Below are 26,487 nucleotides of genomic sequence, written 5' to 3'. Positions count from 1 at the left end.
GCCGTTTGTTCGGCTTGGTAGGTCGTTGGGCCCCAGAGCTCAGAGTTGTATCAATTTCATTCCCATTGTAAGACCACAACAAACTATTGGAATGACAGAGACGACAGAAATGAAACACTTGCAGAAGAATGGCTTCCAGACACGGTATTAAAAGCAGTGTCTGTCATTGCAAGGTGCTGCAGTTGTTAAGTGTCCCCCTGAAATAATGAGGAAAGTTCAGATTCACACCAGACAATCACAGCACAATGGACATGACACAGGAGTCACAAACACAAAAGGATGCTGTGCCTGACAAGCTACAATTGTGAGGACCTGGTCACATGAAGATGAGCCTGACACCCATCACCGTAGCTAAACCAAGCAGAACAAAGGCTGGCTTTGACAATCAGCATTTCATGCATGCAAACCAACTTTGACTTTTACTTTAGAAGGTAAAACAGGCATTAATTCTGCCAGTAATGCAAACCACACTGTTCACACATTTCAGAAGCTGTATGAGGTCAAGCGCTGAGTCAGGCACCCTGGTTTTGTTTTCACCATCTTCATATTTCTTGACCCCTGCAGAAGAATCACAGCCTCATTGATTCACCAGATTCCCTGGGAGTAATGTCATATGGCAGCGGTTAAAAGAGCTGACACCTACATAAAAGCACCTTGTATTAATATGGTGAAAAGCATTATTGCTGAAAATCAGGCTTAATGTGCCGTTTAAGAAACAGGTTGTCTTTTAGCCTCTGTACATTGTCAGCACAGCTCCATCATTGCTCTGTCCTGATTTCACCTCAGTGGTGGGTTTCCCTCCTGACATTAGGAATATCAAACTCAAGAGGAATAGCCTCCTCAAGCTTTTCAGGCTGCTCTTTCCTACCTGAGGCATGTGCTGGCGATGGCTCAGACATAGCAGACTGAGCCAGTCTCACTGAATGCTGGTATTGTTATTTGTGACAAACTTTTCATAGATATCTGAAAGAAAAGATAAAGTTGAAATGTTAAGTTCAACATTATCAAGTTAAGTTAATTTCAACTTTAATTACTTCTAAGAAATGCTGCTAAGGAGAGCTTCTTGGCTTGGCACCTGGGGACATGTACAAGGCTTTGAAAAGCAGTACGTGTTATTTTGAAATCTCTTGGTATTTTTTTTTCCTTTTCCCCCTCATATTGCTTAACAAAAAACAGCCCTCACATGAGAATGAGGTGCAGTCAAAGAGTCAGGAACTTTTTGCCCATACTCTGGCACTAATCCCTGCTCTGGTGTTGGCTCATCCCTCTGGTTCAACATGAGGATCTTCTATAATGGGGCTGTACAATGGGAATAAATAGGCTTGGTTAATGGAGGTGGTCTTCCTGCTTGCATAGCCAAGATGCAGTCACCAGACAGAGTGTGGCCATGAGGAGGCTAGGCTTGCAAACCCCTAGGGCAGGGCAGGTAGAAAATCTCACCATGTGCTGTGGGGAACAGTGCCTGACCCTCACTTCTGGTTTGAGTTGATTGCTGGGGCTTTGCAGGAAATGTGTAGATCAGTTTGTGTGTAGGATGTGCTATATTGGGACTACCAGTCCTTGTGATCCCCACTGGCTTATTCCATCTGCCACCCACGAAGAACTTCCTCCACTGGAGGGAGTGGGTTGCTTGGTTTGAATGGGTAATATACAAGACCTGAACTATAAATGTCTTCTGGCATCCTCATGGCAGCCTTTAGCTAGTGTATTGAAGCCTGAATAGTCAAGGAACAGGACTCTGGACTTCTCAAAATGGATCAGGGAAGACACTCAGAGCAAGACAAGTGAGGCAAAGTGCTATGGGAAAGTGAGAATTGATACCACAGCTGCTCTTTAAGACAATAACTATTTTACACCATCCACCTGCCTCCCCTGTGGCCTTCTGCTAAGTTTTAGTACAACATTTATGTTATGAAACAATTAAAATTGGAACAAATCTTCATTAGGAGATGCTTTATGTTGTTTCTCTCACAAGATTTTGTTTTCCCATAAGCATCACATGACTTTTGTGTGAAATCTGAAAGCAAAGGGAATGGTTCTGCCTTCTTTTGAAACTGAAGGAATAGAGTCCAAACATTTTTATTCCCCTTGGCAAGTCAAAATATAAAACCTATGGCAGGAAACTCACTTGGCCTAGTTTTCAATCCTCTGATGAAACACACACCACAGTTACATAATTCATCTCACTGCCTTCACCTGATTTTGGTCCTCAATGCCTCTTTTCAAAGAAAAGCAAGTATTGAAGAAGTAAAGATTAAAAATAGTAAAAACATAGCTCAGGATAGAGAATGTGCTTGATATATTGCATCAGTTCTAGCTGGAGAAGCAAAATTTGACAGCCTGACACACAGCATGCATAAAAACCCCCTTGTAGCTACCTCCATAGTAATGACTGGTTTTATTAGCATGCAGGGATGTTTCTTCTTATATCCTCTGTCTCATCCCATTTTCAGCCAACTGTGGAAGCAAGTGCTTCTATTGAAAATACAGTGGTGAGGACTACTCATGAACTTTAAATTAACCACACATTTAAGCCCTTGCACTGCTTTTCAGTGCATATTACCTTGCAAGATCCACTCTCTAGCAGCTCTGTTGTTTCCTCACATTATTGGTCTTGTGTGGGCTGCTGGAAAACGAAACAGCTCTGCATGTGATTCACTGACAGTGTGATTTGCCTGAGTGTCTGATTAAAAATAATAAACCTTTTTCTTTCAAACATCACCCTTGTCATTACAATGCAACAAGAAACTAAGCTGACATCCTTGACTTTACCTCATACTGAGGTTTTAATAAGGCTGGAGACGTGTGAGTATCAGATTACTTCCCGGTGAGAACCAAATAGCTATTTCCTGAGGGCACTTGACCTACTTCCAACCAGAGAAAGTAATGTGATTTTCAGATGACAAAACTAAGTCTTATCCTTTATGCATTAACAGTTCTGTTACAGACAGGTCTCACCCTCTTTTACCCGCTTGGACTAATTACTTCATTTTCAAAGAACTTCTTGGGATGGTTGTGATAATTAATGACAAAGATGCTTTTATTTAGAAACCAGTTTTCTTTAAAGCCACAAAGCATTTTTTTTGGAATGGAAATATTTGCAACATGGAACAAACAGCTGAAGCTGGAAATTGTTTATTTCTTAAGGCCAGTACTTAATCCTAACTGCTCTGTTGGAAAGTGTGTATACCTCAAGCCTATGCTGAAACTATTTTACACCTAGGAGCCAATTTTCCCTGGACTATTGACCAGTTCAGTATTAACATCACACAGATGCATATGACTCCAGTGTGAGGAAGGCAGAGGTTATCTCTAGAGAGAGACAGTGCTGTCTCCCAACTCACACCCCAGCTCTGCCACGCACCGCACCGGATGCCTGGAAATCATAAGAAACTAAAGGTATCTGACATCAACGATGCTTCCAGTGACCTTGCTGCACTAGTTTGTCTTGCTTTGTGGCATGCTTGCCTCAAATGGTACGCAGCAGATGGAGCAACAGAGTCCATGAATAAACAAAAGTTCTTACTGATGGTGCATCCCTGTGGTAAACCCTCAAAATATGTCTCAGGTTATCTGGGATTCTGTTATTTTTCAGTCAGCGACCACATTTAGCTTGGCTCTGCAGGATTTGTGTAGGTTTTTCACTGCACAGCCTTGGCATGTCTAGAGAGCCTTCTTTCCCATGCAGGGAATGAACAGAGGAGCAGTGTGCTTGCTGTAATACTCTGTGTGCCTCTTTTCACAACACCTGCTTGGGTGGAAGTGGTTGACTATCTCCTTCCTTCATCTTACAGACAGGATCCACTTTGCTCCACATGGGCCACGGAGGGACTGAGTGTCCTTGACTCTTGTATGTCCTTCCTTTCTCTGTGGACTGATCTAACACTTGCTTATAAGAAACACTGTCCCTTGAGAAAAGACATAGGGGCAAAGAAAGGTCCCAGAGGGCCCATGAAGGTGCTGACTGTGCTAGCTGAAGCAAGGTGGGGAATATTTGTCTTCCTCTTTGAGGACAGTAGCCCTTTTGGCTGTGCTTCTGCCTTTAGCTTCAAGCTAAGGTTACCACTTGGTAGCAGAGGCTTTTGTTCCTGCCCCCAGCAGAATTTTACATTGTCATGTAAATTAGTTTTCCCCACCGTAAGATCCTCTTGGGAGTGGAGAAAGACAGCAGCCTGCTGTCTTTTGAGGCTTGGAGGGCTTTGGGATATTCAACACTACTGAAGCAATGTAGCACCCCAGAAGATCGAATTCCACTGTAGAAAAATTAAAAAGTAAATTAACTCTGGCTTGAATTTCTACAGACTAAATGGATAGATAATGAAGAAAGTATTTCCAGCAAATAGTCTAGGCATGGGTACATAATAGGATGTAACTGAGAGCTGTCATACCACCCTGTGCAGCTGGCCACCCACATGCTTTAGTCCACCTATGGTGGCCTAAAAAGTTCTTCCTCTTGCGCTTACTTTCATTTGAATTTCACCCATTTTTCTGCTTGCAAAATAACTATGTAGAGGTTTAAAAATATTTAATACTCCAGAATACACAGGGAGTGTTTGTTGCAGGTTCGTTTTAGCTGTCCATAGGCAAGTGGCCAAGACTGCTTGGTGCATTACTGGTTGTTCATTGTCAGTGTGGGATGTTGGGCACTGAAGAAACATGGTACCACTTTTGGTGATGAGCTGGCTGCCTCTGAAATCAGCACTCTGCAGTGGAAGTGACCCTGAAAACATTTATAACCTGAGTTAACTCACAAATATTTCTGGAAATACTCTTGTGAATTAGATCTTGTTATTCCAAACAGTGCAGAAAGCAAGCAGAGATTATAAAAATCATTAAGCAAGCTTGTGGTAATACAGGCAGTTTGGATGCATGCTAATGAAAATTATCCTTTTTATTACAATTTTAACTCTAATTCACACTTTGGCCACATTTAACAGAAGAGCAGTTATAGACGCCTGTCAAACAAACATCTTTAAAACTTCCTTTATTTAGTTAAATAGACACTTTTGAGACTTAGCCATATGTTGCTGTTGGCTAAATTCTTTGTGTACCAAAATCAATTTATTCTGTAAGTTTATGGAAACCTACTGGCACATGATGTGTATTTCACTGGAAAGTTACAATTTTTATACAGCTGTTGTAAGAAAATGAAGACACATTTTTGATGGACACATATGTTTGGAGTTTGAGAGTATTTTTGTTACTGACCTGTGGCTTTTGTTATTGATCTGTGGCTCACAAAAAAGTAAAATGAGAATGAAATTCCATTCTGTGCAGTGAAGGACAGAATGAATTTGTAGAAGGAATTTTGCAGGGAAGTCAAAGTAGTGGATGGAGTTGGTTGGGGTGGTTTGGGTTTTTTTGGTTTGGGTTTTTTTTTGGTAAGCTGATGCCTCCCAGTGTGAAACTGTTATGGTATGAGTTTTTACATTTTTGTCATTGGAGGAATTAATTTGAGTAATGATGGAAGTGTTGAAATAACTCTTGAAGAAAACATTAGGTTGTCTACAGTGAAGTGATTATGAAGGCCTTATCTACACCCCAGTAATTAAAATGCATCACAACCATGTATCAAGAGCCCTGAAGTTGGTGGGGATTTTTTTAGTGTGTAAAAGTTGCAGCCAGATTAGTGCTTCCTTTGGTTCTAATTCCAAGTTTATTGCTCAAGAGATGGAAACCAATGACTTAATTCTGAAAGCGATTCAGATGGGCTTCCACTGTTTCTCAGAGGGGTAGGCTGATGAATTCTGATTAACTACAGCTGAAAAGATGTGGGCTTGCTCTGCTGCAGTCCTGGACAAAAGCTTGGTTTATTCACACAGTGAACAAATCAGGGGGAACCATGCCTGAGCTAGGGTGATTGGGCAGGGCGAGATAGGAGTTATTTCAGCTCTCTACTGTGGAATTATGTGTGGTGCCCAACTTGCTTGGGTGAGACCTACAGCTCTTACAAATGACCACAGCATCCACTGTACTTTATGAGGGAAGGGCAGGAAAAGATTGTAATTTGGACATCTGAGGTAGAAGTTTTATTAGGCATCTAAATAAACTGTAGAAGCAGGTCTGTTGCATGGAGGATGTATATGACCTGGCAGAGGGAAGCAGAATGTCTACTAAAGCCTAGTGCTGACCACATAAGCATAGTTGTGGCTCCAAAAAGATTGCCATGATGAAAGCTGTGAAGCAAGTGTGAAGGGAAAGACCTTCAAGTGAAGATGGGGTACAACTGTAAATAGCTGAAAATACAACCAAAGTTGATAGACCAGCTGCAGGCAGTCTGCAAACCATGGTCTGCTGAGGCTGTAAATTTCTGCTCAGAAAAATCTTTTTACATGTAGGTAAACTTTCCCTTTTTTTAATCACTTTCCCTTGGGCGTGACAAAATACTTGGAAAATGTAAAGACAAGACACTTCAGAAAATATTTCTGTTTCAAGAAGATCACAAGATATTTTTTGAGCTAAATGGCATGCTACTCTTTCTGCATGCTGCACACACACGTGTTGCATGAAGAACAATACATATTGCTTTGCCAGCAAAACATGCAGTGAGACCTTACTTTATTTGATTTCAAGGCCACCTTCTGCATGAATGGAAAGTGAACTGTTTACCACTCATACCTGAGTCAGGTAATACATGAGGTGACTCCATGCAGATGATATCTAAGTCCACCATGTGGATCAAGGCAATGACTTTTCCTAAGAGATACCTATTGGGCCAGATATTGGTGCAAGTGTGTGTGCTTACCTGTTTTACGTAGGTTTGTCTTTCTGTTGATATTCTGTTAATTCTGAAGAGGAATGAAAATCTTTTTTAGCTCCCAAGCTCTGTGATAATGCTAATATTATATATATGATGCACCCAGGCATGCTGTTGAGAGAATATCAGGTGGTAGGACAGTGTCTAAGGTATCTGTAGCAGATGCAACATGGGATGAGAGCTGAGGGATGGCTGATGGGGAACGGCATGGGAAAAGCAAAGGTAGCTGTGGTGGTTTTGCTTAGCCCAGCACATGAGCAAGGTATCTTTGGCATCTAAGAGAAATTTAAACCATTCAACTGCTGTTGTGGTAGGCCTGAAGAAGTGTCTGAAGGGTGGGGAGAGGCACAAAGATGGCTCCTGTGTGTTCTGTCTGAAGGTTCTGGAAGTTTTTACCATGTCCAGTAGAGCCAATCTCTGATGACTCTGAAGATGATGGTCACACTGCTGGCCAAGCCTGGGCCAATTAGAGATGTTAGTTACACCTCTGTGATAACATATTTAAGAAGAAATCAAAACAAAGTAATTACTCACTTCTTTTTAGCTAAAAGAGGAGGTGGAGGTAAAAATATGTGAGGGAAAAACAACATGAAGACACCAAGGTCAGTGCAGAAGGTGGGGGAGGAGGTGCTCCAGGCGCCAGAGCTGAAAACTCTCTGCCAGCCATGGTGAAGACCATGGTGGGAGCAGGAAGTCCCCCTGCAGCCCATGGAGGCCATGGGAGTGCAGAGATCCATCCACAGCCCGTGGGGAGGTGCCCACACCAGAGTGGGTGGATGCCTGGAGGAAGCTGTGATCCAGCGGGAATCTCATATAAAGAGATAAAGCTGCAAAGGCCTTGCAAGGGAGAGAAAGGCCTTTTCCTTGCTCCTGGAATGGAAGCAGCCTGGCCTCAGCTCAGGAAAGTCTGCACCTTATGGATAAAGAGACTCATGTTGCAGCAGAATTCGGGTGGGATGTTGCTCATGAGATTGGACCCACGCCAAAGAAGTTCCCAGAGGACTGTCTCTGGTGGGAGGGACCCCGTGGCTAAGTAGAGGACTCCTCTCCCTGATGGACTGACCAGAGAACAAACCCCTCACCCTGGCCCCTGCCCGTGTTGTTTGTTGTAAAGAGGGAAGGGGGTGAGCAGAGAAACAGTGTCTGTAGCAGAAGAATTGTGGTGATGAATGGACAAAGAAAAACCCCCATACCCTGCCCCCTACCTGAGCTGTTTGTTGGAAGGAGGGAGGGGGGTGAGCAGAGAAATGGTGTTTTAAGAGGGAGGGGGGTGAGTGAAGGAACGGTGTCTGAAGCACTTATTTTTACTTCTCATTTATCCTCCAACTCTGTTAAGTTAATAAATCACTTTGCAGCTTTAAGTTTTCAGCCTGTTCTGCCTTTGGTGCATCTCTCCCAGCACTGCCTTACCTGAACTCATGAGTCCGGTGTGTGTTTAACAGTTCTTTTTCCCCTCTTCTCCTGCACAGCTGCAGCAGGGAAGAACAGAGAGAGCAGATGTAGGTGCCTGGCATTTAGCCAGGGTCAAACCATGACAGTGGCTTCACTAGAATGGTAGTGAAGAGACCTTTGCAGATGGATTTATTGAGTTTCCACTGTTCTCAGTGCAGTGTCTCCCCAGGGAGAGTGCTCCACTTTTTTGGGAAAGCCTGTGGTTCAGGCAATCTGCATTCAGTTGACAGTGGTAAGTTCTTTTATACTGTCTGCTGCTCTTGCTCCTGTCTACTACTCATGGCTTCCACTGATTTGGGTTGCTAGTTGTTAATCAAGAAAGATTCTGCATGGAAAATTACTTGTTTTCCGTATAGAAACTGGGCATCTGGTGGTAGCTAGTATTCTTATTTATGGGTATAGAAGGGAGGATACAATGCCCAGTTACACCAGGAGAATGCATTGAGCTAAAACATCTTGAAATATTTAAGTCCACTGTGTATGGAAATGCTTATTTTAGCTGTTGGCTAGACACCTGCACTAAACCAGGTAAAAAGTTCTCCAACAGCTCTTTGGACTTTAAAACCAGTAACAATGGCCACAAGTACAGAGAAAAACCTCTTCATTGCCCTCGTCAATGGAAATGGAAATTCCTTTATGGAAAGAGAGGTAGTGACAAATCAACGGGGTGAAACATCTACCTCTCCGACTCCTAACACTGAGAGTAAGTGTTGAGCTGTCTTACATCTTCACCTTTTCCTTCTTGACCTTCTGTGCTGCAAGCGGGGGTGTGACCTTTTCTTTCACACGGTTCATTGATTTCCATGCTTGATAATGCAGGTCTTTCCTCTCCCCTTAGACACCAAATTAAAGTTTAATTCCAATAAAGGTGGAAGGACTGCTGAGTGGGGGTTCTGCTGAACACTCAATGAGATCTTCTGGGACTTAATTATGCCTCAGGTCTCTTGTTCTCACATCTCATTAAATCCCATCCCCCTCCCTGCCCTGACATTTCCTTCCAAAGGCAGCTCTTTTTTCCCAAGTGGTTTCTATCTTTCCTAGGTAATAACTGCAGCTTGCCTGCTCTTTTTGGTTTTTATATACGGAATGCCTTTTGCTGATAGCAGCTTGATTTGCATGCTGTCAGAAAACCTTATCAGCATTTCCATGGAGGGCAGAAAAAACAAACTGGTCAATTAGTCATGTACATTAGTAATTTTGATTCCTGTGATTAATTATTAACATAAGAAAACAGAAATCCATGTCAAACTTAGTACTTTGAGAAGGCAAAATGGAGAGCCTGTAAGTACTTTGGGGCAAATCAATGGCAGGCATGTAATTCATCTCAATAATTAAATGTGTTTAAATATTGTACTAATCTCAAGACTGCTCAGGAAGCTCTTCTGGCTTTTTTAATACCACAAGGTAAAAAAGCAGTCATTGAGAGATAGTCCTTCCGTCTCCAGAAAGTGAAACTGAAAGTATTTCATCAGCACCTTTACAACATTTTTATTACATGTTCTCATCTCACTCTGCTCACCTACTCACTGAAGCACTGTGTGCTAGGAACAAAATTACCCTAGGTCAGCATCTTCTGACTTCACTGCTCAAGGGAACACTGCCACGAGGGCCCTTGCTCTCACAAGCAGAGGACAATGATTCTTGCTCTATTTCCAGCCTCATTAAATCTCAAGTGACCTTTCCGAGTCACATCAGGAGCTTTGATGCAAACACAGGGCTCCTAAACATTGGAGGTGAGCCTGCATTTATTGATTCCCTTCTGGATCTTGCATTAGACTTTGGTTCTCACAGCTTGGGGAGTTTATGTCCTTATGCTCTGGAGACAGAGGAACTCCAGCAACACATTTCCAAAATAAATTTTGTTCAAGCGTATTCTCTGTACAGTGTTGCTGATCATAGGTATCACACAACCACAAGTGAGGTTTTGAAAAATCATGAGACTCACTTGAAAATCTTGACATTCCTTTTGGTTTTAAAATGTTCTGAGGTCTTTGCTTGTCTGCTAGGAAATCATGTCTTTCATGGTAACATTTGCCAGACTGCTTTTCCACAACTTGCTGTTGTAAACAAAACCTGAAATTCTCCCCCAGTCACTTCAGGAACCTTTTAAAAAGGTCTTACCCACAAGGAAAGACTTGGTGAGGAGAAAACTATAAAATGCAGGGCTTTATGAGTAATCCTCTTGTGAAGTCATTGCAAACCTGCATTTATAAATATAATATGCCATCCCTTTTAAAGAAGATCCTAAAGAGGACAGTTGATGCCATGAATACCATTCCAAGGTTAGCCCTTTTCACCAAATTAACAGGATACATTTTCTTTCAGCTTTTAAGAGTACCTAACAGCCCCATGCCCAAACCTGATATGTGCTCTATAGTAGCTCTTCAAATGCTGCCATTTTATACATATTGAATGCTGTGGGTAGGAGTGATGTCTGAGGGTCTCTAATCCCTGTGCTGAAATCAGAGCAATATGCAATGTTATATGAAGTTGCTGAAGGTGTTTTCGTGTCAAATTTTGAAAATATCAAGGGATAGAGAATGGAGATCCCATGATTGTCTCTGGAGAGCCTGTCACAGTGCTCAATCGCTGTTATAGAGAACATTTTCCTTATGACCAGTTCAAACTTCCTTTCCTGTAAACAGTGATCACAATCCATTGTCTTTTGACTGTGCATCTCTCAGAAGAGGCAAGATTTGTGTTCTCTACAACTCTCTTCTCTATAGCCCTGACTAGGTAGCTGAAGAGAGTTATCAGAATTTCTTTTTCTCCCCACTTCCCTTATCCACTCAAAGGTCATGTTCTCCAGCTCCTCACCACCTTAGTGACCTCCCTCTGGACTTACTCCCAGAACTGAGGACTACTCCAGATGCAGTCTTACAAGTGCCAAGTAGAAGTGAATCATCATTTCCTTTGACCTACGGGTGATACTCTTGCACCGCTTCAAGAGTTTACTGCTGACTCAAATTTACTTATTTGTTACCAGCATCCCAAGATCCTTTTCTATAGAGTCTCCAGTCTGTACCAACACATGGAGTTCCCTTCCACATGTAGCATTTTGCATTTCTTAGATCTAAGTCTATAGTAACCCTTTTGGCCTGTTCATCCATTTTGAAAGGTAGACGTGCCCTCCTGCATTTTGATTCATCCAGTTTTGTCAGATTTCCTGCGAATGGAAAATGCTGGCAGCAATCCTATTTTTTCTTGCAAAGATACCAAATATTTCATGCCTTAATGATACCTTCTTGCAATGCATGGATCCCCAGATCTGATACCATTGTCCTCCTCCACAGAACAAAACAGCTGAGGAAAGAGTCGATACCTGCAGCCCTCAGTTGTAAAAAGAAACAACATCTTTCTCTTGGCCTCTTAGCATATGTTATGATACCATCCTTGCCTCCCCAAATGTAGCTTGCTGTAGCTCTTCTGTGCTGTTTAAGTGGAAAAGACTCAGGAGTTTGATGCCTGGCTTTGAGCACGTGCTGAAGACACACATTGTCCACTCAGAAAGCAGTCAAACAGCAGGCAGTGATTTCCTATTAAAGGACAGGCAGGGAAGGGACACCTGCACACCACTTTAGCAGCTTTAACAAAATCATTGGTTTTAATTAAGTATCTTTTCTCATGGCAAGGTTGGCACAGAATCAAATGTCCTTTCCTGTGACTTTCTGTCACTGAGAATCATTCATTACAGATAGGTGTGAGAACTGCTAAAAACTGTAAAAACAAAAAAACCCTGTACTTTCCCTTAAGAGTCCACTACTGGCTCACATAGTGTCTGCTTTGTTCTGCAGGTGGTAATAAGGTGTTGAAGAGCAAGTTCCTGGGAGCACTGGACAAAAGAACTGATGTTTCTAACAGATACAGTTCCCTTCTTTCTCTAATTTTGTCTCTGGAGCTGAATCTGTGCTGCCTTAGGCCAAAACTCTGTAGACCTCTCAGGGGACATTTAACATCATTCTAGCTTCATGTGCACATGGCATCCCTCCTTTCTGACTGGGGTGCCGCCCAAATCAAAACTGAGCCTCAGAAAGGAGCAGCCTCAAATTATAGAGACATTAGAGTTTGGACCATGTACTCCGCGATAAGAAGACAGCTAACAGCCAATCAGTAGTTCTTTTTCTTTTCTCCTTGACTGGCAAAGTCAGCTGGTGAGGGAGAATTCAGAAGCAGATATGTTTCTACACTGAGATTTTTTAACGTAATTTTCAGCCTTTAGCTTTAAAGCCCAAGGGAAGTCTGCCATGCATGGGAAGAAATATCACAGTAAGGCGACAAGTCATTTATCCTACAAAAAACAAATGATGGTTTTTAATCCCTTGGATTTTTCCTCATTGACACTTGACTCCTTCTTACACTTTATCCGTAGCTAGGAAAAGAGACAAGAATTGCTTGTTTAACTGTCAGAATATCGCTCCTTGGCTAGCTAGAGAGAGTTGATCCTGCATGGGAATCACTCTCACCATCCTGGGAGTCATCAAAGGCAAACTGCTTTAGCCCTCTGCATCCACAGTCTGTCACCGTTTGTGTTCATCTTCCACAATCACCATCACTCAGCAGCAGCTGCAAGAAAGTAATTTAAAGAGCTAAACTGAGAAGAATTAAATAAAAAGCATGTTAGATATCCCCCTTTTTGATAAAGATTAGATTTCTTTTGGCTTCACTAATAATTGAGCAGGACCAGCTGTCACTGTGGCTATAGAAATGATTGTGCTCTTTGCATTCTGGCTGCTTCATACACCATGTCCATGGTCCCATAAAAGGAGAGGTAGAGACATCTTGAAGACTATCTGTGTGGAGTTCTAGTTGCCCCAGAGGCAACAAAACATCAGCTGTGGTAGTAGCTACAAGAGATGTGACAGGGTAAACAAGAACCACTTGTTTCATACCAGCACTGTTAAGCAGTGGGAACAGTAGGATGGCAGAGAACAACTTTGCTGTCCTGTGAAGTGTTCATCATGCAGTTCAGGAACAGTGTTAGGAGAACAATTGACTCTGGGTCTCCTGTGAGCTGGCACAGGGCAGAACTTTCCTGTACCCTTCAAGTCTTGTCAGAGCTGAGATTTGGGAAGAAAGCCTATTTCTCCATAGCATGGTCAGGAAAGTCTCTGACTAACAGAGGGACAAACATTCCAGAAAGGAGTGAAAGCACTACAAATAGGCATGTAGCAAGGCAGAGGGCTTATCTTCATAGTACAGTGCTCATGAATCAGGATTATTGTGAAATAAGAATATCCAAATGAGACATCAAGGCTAGCACTGTTTTGTAAAGTGCCCTGCAATGTTCTTTGATTCTCTGTAAATCCTCAGTATGGGGTCAGGAAAAAAAGCCAAAAATCAGAAGAAGTCCGGTAAGCCATTTGAGCACATGGACCAAGAGCTACACAGATCATTCAAATCAGCCGCAGTCCAAAGGGTTGTGCACAGAGCAGGAACTTGGGGAAGCTGGGTCTCTCTGTGCTGTCTAAGGATGTGGAGGAAGTTCTCAAGGCACCTTTGATTAACGGTGTTGTTCAGCTGGTAAGTTTTGAGGTAAAGAGTTCCTCGGAGTTCCTTGCCCTTGACTGACATGCTGCCTTTTTCCCTCCGTAGTCTGCCAGGGTGGCTGTAGAAGTATTACAACATCAGTGCTGAGGCAGAACCTGAACAGAGTGAGGTGGTATAGACAGAAAGAAAGAGGACAGAAAAGGGATTTGGAAAGAAATAGAAAAGATGGAGAGATAGAAGAAGGTACAGAAAGGATATTTGAAATTGAGAGGATTGTGAATCTTGGAGAACACAGAGATATGAAAGGAGCAGGAGAAATTATAAGATAGGTCATAATTACAGAAAGGAGAAAGGAGAATCTGGGGTACCTGTGGAAAGAAAAGAAGGCAATAGGAGAAACAAGGTCAAAATAAGAGAAAAGGGAAGCCAACTGGGAAACACTGAGGGAAATTAGTTGGAATGAAAAAGTGTGGGAAGATGCAGAGAAAAACACTGTTAGGAGAGAAAAATCTGTAGCTAGGTTGTGGCTGGAGATATTTGAGGGAAGAAAGGAAAGGGGATAGCACAATGCAAATGCAAGGCTGTGGTTCTGGAGAGGATAAAAAATTACTCAGATGACAAGACTGCTGAAGAGAGCTTTGTGCAGGAGGGCATGGGGAAAGGGATGACAGGGGAAGAGATAGCAAAAAAGAGCATGAGAGATGGAATTAAAGAGTGTCTAGAGAAGAGAAGCTGGGAAGAGAAAAAACACCAGAGTCATGAGGTAAATGCTCAGCTTTTACCTTGTTTCCACTGTCCTTGTGCTTAGGCAGAGCTCTCAAGAATGGGATTATTTGTTTTAAATCTTTAACAGTATTTTTCAACACTATTTTCTGTTTCCCTTTGGTTTGTTATGATGAGAACATACTATGCCTCTGTTGCTTCTGGGCTTATCTCTAAATTCTCTTTAGAACAAGAAGCCTAGATTTTTCAGATCATAGGGGAATATGGTAAATTAAAAAACATAAATGTATTTACAAGAAGAATGCAGTCATTAGTACTTATGATTTAATTGCACTGCTTAGGGTGGAGGGAATGTTGAATGTATTATCTCCACTCATGGGTGGCAATAAAATCTGCATGTGATTTAGGGAAACAATACAAACATTAGCTGTTCTAATTTGTTCAGGGATTAAATCTGACACTTTAAACAGAAAAGACTGTGGCTGGAATGTAATTTACTTATATAAATACATCACTTGAAGTGTACTGTTCCATTGTACTGACAAAAGCCTAGGTGGAAATGGAGCTACTTTTTGGTTTCTGACAAGTTTATACTGGAAAAGACTAATCTGATTGAATTTGACACTCTTACAAAAAAGGAATTAAATTTAAGACTAATAATAAAATTGAAACTCAGCAGGACTCCAGCAACAATTAGCCAAATGCTTAAATTCAGGTTCTGACAATCAATCTTCCTGAGAAAGGCCCAATTCTAAGATGAAAGTTGCAAGTCCATGGTAAAGTTCAAAGTGGAGCTATCAATTGTGCCACTAAGCCTGGTAGTAAGTCCACACACAGGTATGGAGACAGCACAGCTGAGAACACCTGTGGGGTGGAATCCAATGTGATACACACCAAGGTAAATCTGCAGAAAAAAGGCCCCAGATAACCCAGTCATTTGTGATTTCAAAAAAGTGCTTAAAATGTTTTAGTTCCCAATGTCTGATGGAGTCTAACCTTGTATTGTTTCTAGATGAAAACAGTATACAATATCCACAGACTTTATCCCATGTGCTTTCCAGGTAGATACTGCTGCTAGTTCAAGAAAGTGCCTTGTTTTTCTGTTGCTTAGAGTAAATGTCCTAAAATGAGTGCCTTAGGGAAATTCACCCCTGTGAGTACCTAATGGCTAGTAACATCTTCAAGTCAACGTTAAAAGCACTTTTTAAATTCCATGATAAATGAGGTAGCAGTTCTGCCAAGATGGGTGAAGCTTTGATAAATACCAGGAAAGAGAATTAAGGTACAAAAATACTCTTGTAATTCTCTGATTCAGATATGACTAGTTTTTACTTTCTTTGCATCCTAGGAAACTAGTGAGGCAGCTATTTAATATCAAATCAGACCAAATTCTGCTCAGAATTAATAGCTGGCTGCCTTTTGGCAGCTTGCCTTCTGCATCTGATTGGCTCTTTCCTTTTGCAAATGTATTTTCAGACCTGCTATTGATGACAAGTGGATTGAATTATAAATCAAAGCCATGCTCCTGAACTGTCAGTAATCTAATCAAAGAGACAATACGTGCAATAAAGATGACTTTTGATGAGTGAAGATAATGATTTTGGAATTTGCTCTGGTGGTATTTGTGATTACTTTAAACTAAAATATTTCCTGCTTCTCAGTGGCTTGTTATCCTTGCACTTTCTTGTGGTTCAATGTGCCTTTGAATTTCCACATCCAGACATTTCCCCAGCAGCACGGGGAAGAGACTTCCAGTTCTTTTCACTGTTTGGAGCTGTCTCATCTTGTGACAGTTTCGTCTTTGAACACTGTGTCAACTGCCACAGAATGGGAGATCAGAAAACCTCAGCAACAAGGCAGAGTATTGAGAAGATTCAGATCTGCTTCTGTAAAAGTCAGTGGCAAAACCCCTATTCACCGATGGCCTGTCCAGCAAATGATGCTGGTTCATCAATTGTGTGCAGACACATTTATCACATAATCAGCTAGAAATATATAAACAAGGCAGAAGATTGCAAGAGATTAGTAAATGCCATCTACAAATGATTAATTCATTTGTTAATTAATTGCTATATAAAATCAGGAGTGGTTAACTTATTAGTGGTCAATGGCTCAATGTCCATATCAATGATGAGTGGTGTCCCTCAGGGGTCTGTGCTGGGACCAGTCTTCAGTGTCTTCATCAATGACATAGACAGTGGGACTGAGTGCATTCTCAGCAAGTTTGCAGATAGATACCAAGCTGTGATAGGGTTGGCTCACCTGAGAAACAGGATGTCATCCAAAAGGCTCTGGAAAAGCTCAGAGAGGGGACTTGTGGGAATGTCATGAGATTCAGCAATGCTAAGTGCCAACACCACTTGGGTTAAAGCACCCCCAGGTATAGACACAGGCTGGGGAATGAAAGCAACAGAAAGTAGCCCTGCCAAGAAATATTTGGGGGTACTGGTGGATGAAAAGATAGGCATGACCCAGCAACATGCCCTTGCAGCCCACAAACCAACTGTACTCTGGGCTGCATCTAAAGAAGTGGGGCCAGCATGTCAAGGGAAGTAATTCTGCCCCTTTACTCTGCACTGGTATGACCACCTGGAGTGCTGCATCCAGATCTGGAGTCCTCAGTACGGAAAAGACATGTTTGAGCAGGTCCAGAGGAGGGCCACAAAAATGATCAAAGGGTTTGAACACCTCTCCTGTGAGGAAAGGCTGAGAGATCTGGGCTTGTTTTGCCTGTAGTGATAGGGCAAGGTAATGGTTTTAAACTAAAGAGGGTAGATTCAAACTTGGTACTAGAAAAGACATTTTTTTATGTTGATGGTGGTAAAACACTGGGAGAGGTTGCTCAGAGAGGTGGTATGTTCCCCATCCCTGGAAACATTCAAGGTCAGACTGGACAGGGCTCTGAGAAATCTGAACTAGTTGAAGATGTTCCTGCTCATTGCGGGGGCTTGGACTAGATGTCCTTTACAGGTCCCTTCCCCCCAAGCTATTCTATGATTTTATGAACTTGTTTATCTGTGAATGTCTTTGCAGGTGTGCTCTTACTGGATCCTGCACAGCGATCCTTATGGATCCTGATAGATGCTTTGGTGACAATAATAATTGGTTTTGGTGATTGGCAAAATATTTCCTATAGATACATGCACATCAAAGTTGCTCGGGTGTGAGAGTTTAGAAAGGCTATGTTCAGGTATTCCAGTCCCAAAACCTCAGTGTAATTACATTTGTAATAGAAGAGACATAATTTTTTCTCCTGCCCTTACAGTGGTGGAGCCAGAAGATAGATAAGTCGTTCAGTTGCTTTGCTCTGTTAGGTAGATGTTCTTTCAGCCATTTCTTCACCTGAACTCATCCAGCTCATCCACTGACAGAGACAGTCTGCTGTTCTGAGTTTTCACTTGAACATAGTTCAATGAAAAGTAATGTCACTTACTCCATTACCTGTAATATTGTCTAGTTTTGCCTTTGAAGGGATTCCCAGAGGTTCAGTAAAACAGCTGTGAAACAATCATTTGGCTGTCTGTCCTTTCCTCCAAACAGAGAGTTCTCTGGCTGCCCTCCAGGAAGTCACACAGAGATAAACTCTCTTGTTCTTGAGTCCGTCAAGTTCTGCAAAACCATGTCAACAATTTCAAACTGTGTCATTTATTAAGACTTTCAGTGCATGCTGAGCTGTTTTCAAGCCTGGGTTCCACACCTTGTCTGTGTATCTATAGACATTATGATCCCAGGCCTGGCCAAAACCAACTCCAAGTACAGAAGTCTAGTACTTGATTTACAGAGATCCCTGCCGTCAATTCAATGCTGATTTCTATGAATTTTTGAATAGTCATTTATGCTGATTTCTGTCCAACAGTGGCATTTCTCTCACATAACAAGATTGCATATATCCAGTTACACTTTCTAGGATAGGTTAAGATGTATAAGCAGTGATAGCAAAGACAAGGCTCTTGATGGAGATGTGGAGAACAGAAGATCAAACTGGCTGAGAGAAGACCAACTGCTGAATTTGGGTTACTAATGCTATAAAGGAGGTAATCTGACTACGGTTTCTGACTGAGAAATGCTTCTTTAACAATAAATATATGTTCCAATGAACTCTGAGTTGTATTTTTAGTAAAATGAGAAGTAAAACTTCAAAGACATGTGAGTGATGATATGGTATTATTTTCACTCCGGTTAGTTGGGCACTAACACTGGATCCTTTCCTTTGCTCCCCTGAGAGTGCTGTTTTCTCCAACAGCAAGAAAAATTGCTGCAGAGAATGGGCTGTTCTGGCCTTCACTGGATTCAAGAAACCTTACTACTGACCCTGACAGTTGTTGGTTTTAATAGGACTACAGCTGAGACAAGCAATAGGCATTTTAAAGGCTTACAATCAGATAAAGGGATTCATTTACATACATTTGGCCTATACTGTCCAAATACCCTTTGGACTAAAAAGACGACTGTCTTTATCACTAAATGCGATTTTCTCCACTGATTCATTTGCAATTTTTTTTCCTAGAACAGAGCCTCTTAATACCCCTCATTTGAGCAAGCAAACTCCAGGTTTAAGTTTTGGTCAGAGTTTCAAAACTGTAGCAATACAAAGGGATGTCATCAGGATGGCTTGGTTTGCCTTAAATCTGAGCCTCAGACAATTAAAAATCACCAAATGAGAGTGAATCCAAGTCAGATTGTGGTTATACACTGTACCTGTCACCTTGGTGTCACTCTCTCCCACAGAACAGCCAATTATTCAGTGAGTATTGAGGCTGAAACACTTTTCAGCCCCCAGAGATAGTAACCTCTCAGGTCAGGAGGATGTGCAGAATTTAATATCTTGCTTCATGACCTCGATGTTAATACTATTTATCACAACTTCTGGCTCACACTCCTCATATATGTTTCTTCTTTTTATTTTGGGCCCTGTGGTGCCACTTTCCTGGTAAGAAAAGCACTCTATGTTAGCAAAATCATAACCAAAGGAAGATAAATGCAAAAGTGAAAAGGTTCTGATTTTATCTTTTAAAGATGAAACAAATGCTTTCATCAAGGAACAGGTATTTGTGATATTTGAAATGCCCTGTTACACCTTTCACTGATTTCCCAATGTAATCCTTATGGTTAGTCATCTTAGAAGCATGTTTATCCCCTATTCTAACTATGTTTCTATTAAAAATAGGCCAAATATGACGCCAGTGTCAAAGAAAAGATTGTGTCTAAATATAACTCTGTGTTTTGACTTTTTCTCATCAGAACTTCTTATAAGTATTAATTAGGAGTGTCTAAAGAAAGAGGCCACTCAAGAATCCTGTGGCCACCCTGTGTGCATAAAGACAAAGTACTTACATGTCTTCAAATTATGTGTAATAGCATCCTGTACTAGAACGACAGCCACCTTTCCTGTTTTCCTGGCAAACCTCCCGATTGCACCTTGTCAGCCAGCACTGAGAAAATGTTATGTCAAAGTGCCAGTTTTAGCAGTTACTGGTTTGATGATTTGGCATTACACACTGTCAGGAGTGTTGCTACGCTGTTCTCTCCATGGAAGAGATGTACTTGTGTTCATTCCTTCCGAAGCTTGAGACTTGATAATGTCCATCTTTGGGCTGACCTTCTCCTTACTGGTGAGTCTGTCAGTGCTCTTTGCTGGCACAGACCATTTCATAGGCATTCACTGGTTTTGAGAAAATAATTTAGTCTGTGATAATAAGATTCCTGGAATTCACAAGTTCATCAGGACTTGACATGAAAGAAAACAAGGTTCTCATGACTGGGCAAAATGTTAATATACAATTGCAATCAGCTTAGAATAAGAGAGTGTTTAAAAAGCAGAATTTCTATTTATTTGATTTTCTCAATGTCACTGGATGTCTCAGCTGGCAAGCCGGGGAAGAGAATGAACAGTACTGGCCTCCTGAATGCCTCCTCTCAGAGCTGACTTTCAGCTTCATCTTGGGAGCTGTGTCCACTACCTGCCCTGAGAAGCCTTCTGGTAGTACGTATTTCTTTTCTTTTCTTTTCTTTCCTCAAGGGCAGACCCAGGTCTTACCTTTTTTTATTCCTGTTTTGATTCAAATTGTCTCTGTTTACTTCATTCAATAGAAACATAGATTTGAGCTAGCATAGGGGTTTTATACGAGACAGTTTCAAAAATCAAACATTCATTCTTTAAATAAATGTATAATCTTTGTGTTGAAAAAGCCATCTGCTGATCCAGCACTTTGAAAACTGTGATTGTGTATTTGGCAGTACATATCCTAAGAATGTAATAAGTAAGACGTTAAGACAATATGTATCATAAAAAATTCTACCTGGATGTGATTCATTTCAAAGTGAGGTCTCTAATTCACTTTCAACTTTCTGTAAAAGTCACACAAAATAGTAACAACAGCTTTTGAAACCAGAGTGTTATTTTCTTTGCACCAACCTTTTGCTGTTCTAGGGGCTCATGCTGTCACATGAGTTCATCTTGTGAATTCTCTCCCTTGTTCCTGCTAGTGAAATAGGTTTTCTCATTCACTTTATGTCAGAAGCAGCTTTTCATTAGAGAACCCAGTCTGTTAAAGAGTAAGAAATTAGGATGCTGGAGAAAAAGACTGTAAGTTGAGCTGCAAGTCTCATAGTTTCTACAGAAGATGACAAACAATTAAATACGGAATCATCTACTGCAGTGACTCATCACCAGGTGTCACAGTATTTAGCATTTCCTTGAGACAGCTGGGAACTGCATATTTGACATGTCAATAAAAGCATGAGGCACCTGTAAAATTATTTCATTACAAAGGTATCAGAAAATAATGGAGAAATTTCACAGAAAGTTGATTGTTGTTTTCTCTGAAAACACCTTTCCCCAATGTATGGACTAATAATGTGGGTTTTCAAGCAGACCTTTGGTTTTGAGGAAAGGGGAAAGATGACAAAGTTCAACTTTGCTGTAGTGATGCACATGCACTGAAGTCAGTGATACAGTTCTTGAAGAGTTTTGAAATGGGGCTTGCACAGAGTTCATGTTGTGTCTGATCACAGTGGCCATCTGAGCTGTGCTCTGTGCACAAACCGTCCCTGATGTTACACAATTAGACATGTAAAGGTGTAATTTGCAGAGAACTACAAAGGATAACTCCACCTAGAAAAGGTCTTGAACCCACACCCATCTAATCCTCTTTATGGTACTGATTTTCAACCATTTGACCAAGCGACCAAACCACATGCCAAGTAAATTTCCACGGTGGCTGGGTATAGAATTTGGTGAAGGAAGCACGTCAGAAATGTGATGTACCAATTTTTGTTTGTACTGGCATAGAACGTTCACTTCAGGTTGGAATCATTGCTCAGTAATTTCAAGCATGTACAAACAGTGTCGTCTTCTTGACTTGTTGGGACTTGGCAGGCTCAGCTTTTATTTGTGTCATAATATCTGTTTATTTATAGCACTTAGGTATTTCTTAAGCACATCCAAATTGAACAAATTTAATTTTCTATGACAACAAAGCCTGTGGGCAGGAAAGGGAGAAGGGGGCTCATTCTCATAATGTTCATTAGAGTTATTTGGAATGAATGATTGACAAAGCAAATTAAGCTGATGGTGGGTGCAGGCTCTCCAGCTGGTTTATGGAAGAAATAATACTTAGCAGATCTGTCTTGGGCACTTTCAGAACATGCACATTTCTTGGAAATATGCTGCTCTGCTGAAACACCCCATTTCTCAGAACTGCTATGATATTGACAAGAGGAATTTTGAGATCTAGGGCTGTCTCACTGTTCACTTGTGGAGAAGGTAAAATTAAAAGGTAACGCTTTACTCAAATGACCATCATTAGCCAATGTCACTGTAGGATCATGCTCAGAAAGCTTTTATGTTCACTTAGAATGAAACAACCCAAATCTCAAAGCTGAAGAACCACTGGAAAAATAGAACAGATGAGTTCCGATCATCACTGTGGGAGCTCCTAGATCCTTACTTCCGAGGGAAGTATAAAGAATGTTTCTCTGAAAAATAAATTTAGTTTTCTCATTCTCATTCTTACATTGTTCAAGTATTTTAAAGGCCTTGGGTTTAGTGATTGAGTTTGCATCTTTTCTAATTTATTTTGTCTGAGATATCTATATGCAAACTATTCTTTTCAGTTCGTGAATATTTCAATAGGAACACACTATTAAGCTCAATACTCTGAGCCTGTAAAATGTCACAATAACTTTTGAAACCAGTTATTATGATCAGTTTGTGGCTCTAGCTCAGTGACATCAGTGGTTCTGCTTCTGATTTACCTAGGTTTGAGAGAGAGTATGAATAAATCGTCAAAAAACAGCTTTTGAAAGTGAAATAAAAAAAACACTTGGGGAATGGAGCCCAGAAGTATTAAATGTTGTTCCTCTGTATGTACATAGAAAACAGAAGTATAAAGGAAGGGAGAATAACAGTGAGAAAAGTGAATCGTCTTTCCTGAAGAACCAACGCTGCCAACATGGCTTACCTGCCATCTGCCCTGTCCTATATTGCTGTTGCTAGAAATGTAAGCTTGTATCCTTCATTTTACTGGTCATCACCTCTGTGTCCTTGTTTACCTGCAAAGCTCTACCAGCTGAAGCCAAAAATCAGTTTGGTAATCTGTCCCACCCCTAGAAGTGGGAAACATCCAATGCTTAGGAAAAAAAGTAAGGAACCGAAGTGTGCTGCCCTTTTGCACTTGTCCAAACTTACTGCAGTCTGTGGTTTAGGGTCTTCCTGGTTCAGAGGGTCACCAAATGATTGGAGCATGCTAGCATCTGACTGATTTTTTGGATAAAGTATGTCTGATTACTTTTTGAACACATTTGTAATTTTGGTCTCCTGTGGCAATGAGATCCGCAACTCATTAATGAGTGGAGTGTTGCATCCAGCTCAGAAGTCCTCAGTACAGGAAAACAGATCTGATAGAGTGGGTCCAGATGATAGAAGATGAAATGGCTGGAGCATCTTTCCTATAAAGAAAGGCTGACAGATCTGGGGTTGTTCAGTCTGGAGAAGAGAAGGCTCCAGGGAGACCTTGTTGAGACCTTTCAGTCCTAAAGGGGACTCTTAAAAGGATGGTGACAGACTTTTTAGTAGGGCTTGTTGCAACAGAACGAGGACTAATAGTTTTAAACTAAAAGAGGATAGATTCAGATTAAATATAAGGAAGAAATATTTTATTGTGAGACTGGTGAAGCACTGGAACAGGTTGTCCAGAGAGGTCATAGAGGCTCCATTCCTGGAAGCACTGGAGTTCAGGTTGGATGGAACTCTAAGCTCAGCCATCAGTGTGATATAGTTGAAGATGACCCTGGCCATGGCAGGGGTCTTGGACTAGATGACCTGATAAGGTCCCTTCCAACACAAACTGTTCTATGGTTCAGCAGTGGTTCCCAAACCACTTGCAGCTGGCTGTAGACTGAGAGAATGGGATTGGGTGGGCTGGTTTACATATTTGGAGTCATGCTGTATATGAAACATTAGCATATTGACAGACTTCTGAATTACGTCTATCTAGTTATTTAAGTCAGTAACTGCGTGGGTATGAGAACAGGACCAGGCTGTGAGGGGAGGAAGGTAAGTTTCTGTTGTTTGCAGAATGGGCCAGGGCTCCAACATAGTGTATCTCAGGGAGTCTGAGACTCTGTTTGTGAGTATTAGAGGAAGATATCAAATTCCCTTTTTACTTCAAGGGTATAAGTTGAGACCACTGGGGATTAAATATTTTGACAAATGTTGTTTGTAATGAGTTTTGTTTGTGTAGATAAAGTCTGGTAATTTATAAATATATTATCAAATCTGTTCACTTTATTTTGTAATACTGGTGACAAGTTTTCTTCTCCTTGTGTTAATTTCCGTGGTGAAACACGTTTGGTTTTCATTGCAAGACCGCTATTTGACCAACAATGGTGAAGTCGAGTATTGTTCAGGAAATGCCCTTTGAGTTCATTTCCCTTCTGTTGTCTGTCAGTCATTGTAATTCTTTACTATGAATTAGTGCCAAATAATCTCTTTAAATTAAGAGCCTCTTCTTTAGAATGGGCAGTGACTGAATCTACTCCACACTCCTTACTCTCTGAGAAAAAGAGGGAGAGAAGAAGTGCTTGCAGAGTAGATAATGGAGCTCTGTATATTGTAAAGAAGTTATTGCCCTTCTTTATTACCACAGCATTATCCAATTGAAGTACCCTTTGCAAAACAGTTTATTCAACTGTGCTCATATAAAGTACTTGTTTAGCTAAAATGTCATATCTTCTCTATTGCCACTTTTGTACTAATGCAATTGGAAGGCTCATCCAATGACCTTGAGCCACTCACTTCCTGTTTTTTCACATAAAATATTTATACTCTATATAAATATAGTGCCTCTTAATTGATCTTTCAGCATATATTATTATAATATACTGTGACCATTATCCCTTATTTATTTATTCCAGATATTATAGTGCAGATATTTTTATCACTCAAAATTCAATCATTAAAAAGTACAGTACACTTACACTTGGACTTTGTTCTTAATTTTGATTTATTTGATGTGCTTAAAGTTTACACAAAAACCTATGATGAAAAGTTATGGTGTTTGAAATGGGGATAGTAGGTCACCTTGGGACTGAAAAGTATCCTAATTTCATGTAAACAGCTAATAGATTTCAGCATCCTCTCCAAAAACATGTTCCAAGATTTAACCAAGTTTTTTCTCATCCATGTGCCAGTGCCTTGCTGTGAGCCTAGTTCTTAGTGGGTGGAAGGATGTGAATGTCAAGTTTCTGTTAAATAAGTTTTTCTCCAAAAAGAATTCAGATATTATTAATTTTTGTATGAACTTCATCCTGGCATGCTGGCTTCCTTATGTTTATAGACTATAGAGCTGATACTGATTAGAAAATGTTTCTGTCTCTCAGTGGATCTAAATTTCACACTGTTTGGATGATCATTAACTGTGTTTTGTTTAGTCAGAAGTGATGTGAAATCTGAAGTCAGACCTCGTTATGAATATGAGAGAGCCTCTAAAAGAGAGTTATTCAAGGTAATTCAGATCCAGAATTTGTTTCAGATTTTTTTATTTAACCCCGGCTGTTATCTGATCCCCACACAGCCATTTGCTCACTCCCCACTGGTGGGATGAGGGAGAGAATTGGAAGGGTAAAAGTGAAAAAACTTGTGCATTGAGATAAAGACAGTGTAATAATAGGGAAAGCAAAAGCCATGCACACAAGCCAAGCAAAACAAGGAACTCATTCAGTACTTCCCATGGGCAGGCAGGTGTTCAACCATCGCCAGGAGAGCAGGGTTCCATGACATGCAGTAGTTACTGGGGAAGACAAAGGCCATCACTTCGAGCATGCCCTTTTTCCTTCTCCTTCCCCCAGCTTTCTATGCTGAGCAATGTGCCATGCAGTATGGAATATTCCTGTGGCTGGCTGGGGTCAGCTGTCCCAGCTATGTCCCCTTGCAACTGCTTGTGCCTCCACAGCTCCTCATTGCTGGGTTGGGATGAGGAGGAGAAAAGGTCCAAGCATTGTTCAGCAATAACCACAGTATGTCTGTGTTATCAACATTACTTTCAATGCAAATCCAAACACAGCCACATGCTAGCTATTGTGAAGAGAATAAACTCAGTGAAAACTAGCACGCAGATCTATCTTGTAACCTGGGGACGCTGTCTTTGATTGAGATGGAACAACATGCCTCTCATTACATCCTTTTCTAAATTCAGATGTCTTATAACTCATTCCCTGTAGTCCTTTTTAATGTGTTTGTAGGAACAATTTTATCTTTAGTATATCATGTTTTTCCAGCTGCTCTGGGAAGGAATCTATAGAAAATAGTTATACATTTCAAATGATGGGGCTTTTATCAGAGCATAATCTTTCTGCACAAGCCTTTGCATTTTAAAAACAAATCAATTACTATGATGTCAGCATGTTTATCATTTCAGTCCTGGGAACATTTTCTTGGCATCTGGGTTTGATCTACTAGGTGTGTCTAATTCTTATAAAGCCACAGCTGTGTGAATTGGATTTCCTAGGAAAGTCTGCCATATCTCAGGGTTTCACTGGAATACAACTTCTGTCTCATTTCTCACGTT

Source organism: Lichenostomus cassidix, chromosome Z (genome assembly GCF_008360975.1).
Source record: "Lichenostomus cassidix isolate B80296 chromosome Z, HeHo_3.0, whole genome shotgun sequence".
NCBI lineage: Eukaryota > Metazoa > Chordata > Aves > Passeriformes > Meliphagidae > Lichenostomus > Lichenostomus cassidix.
Note: the sequence above shows the minus strand (reverse complement) of the source record.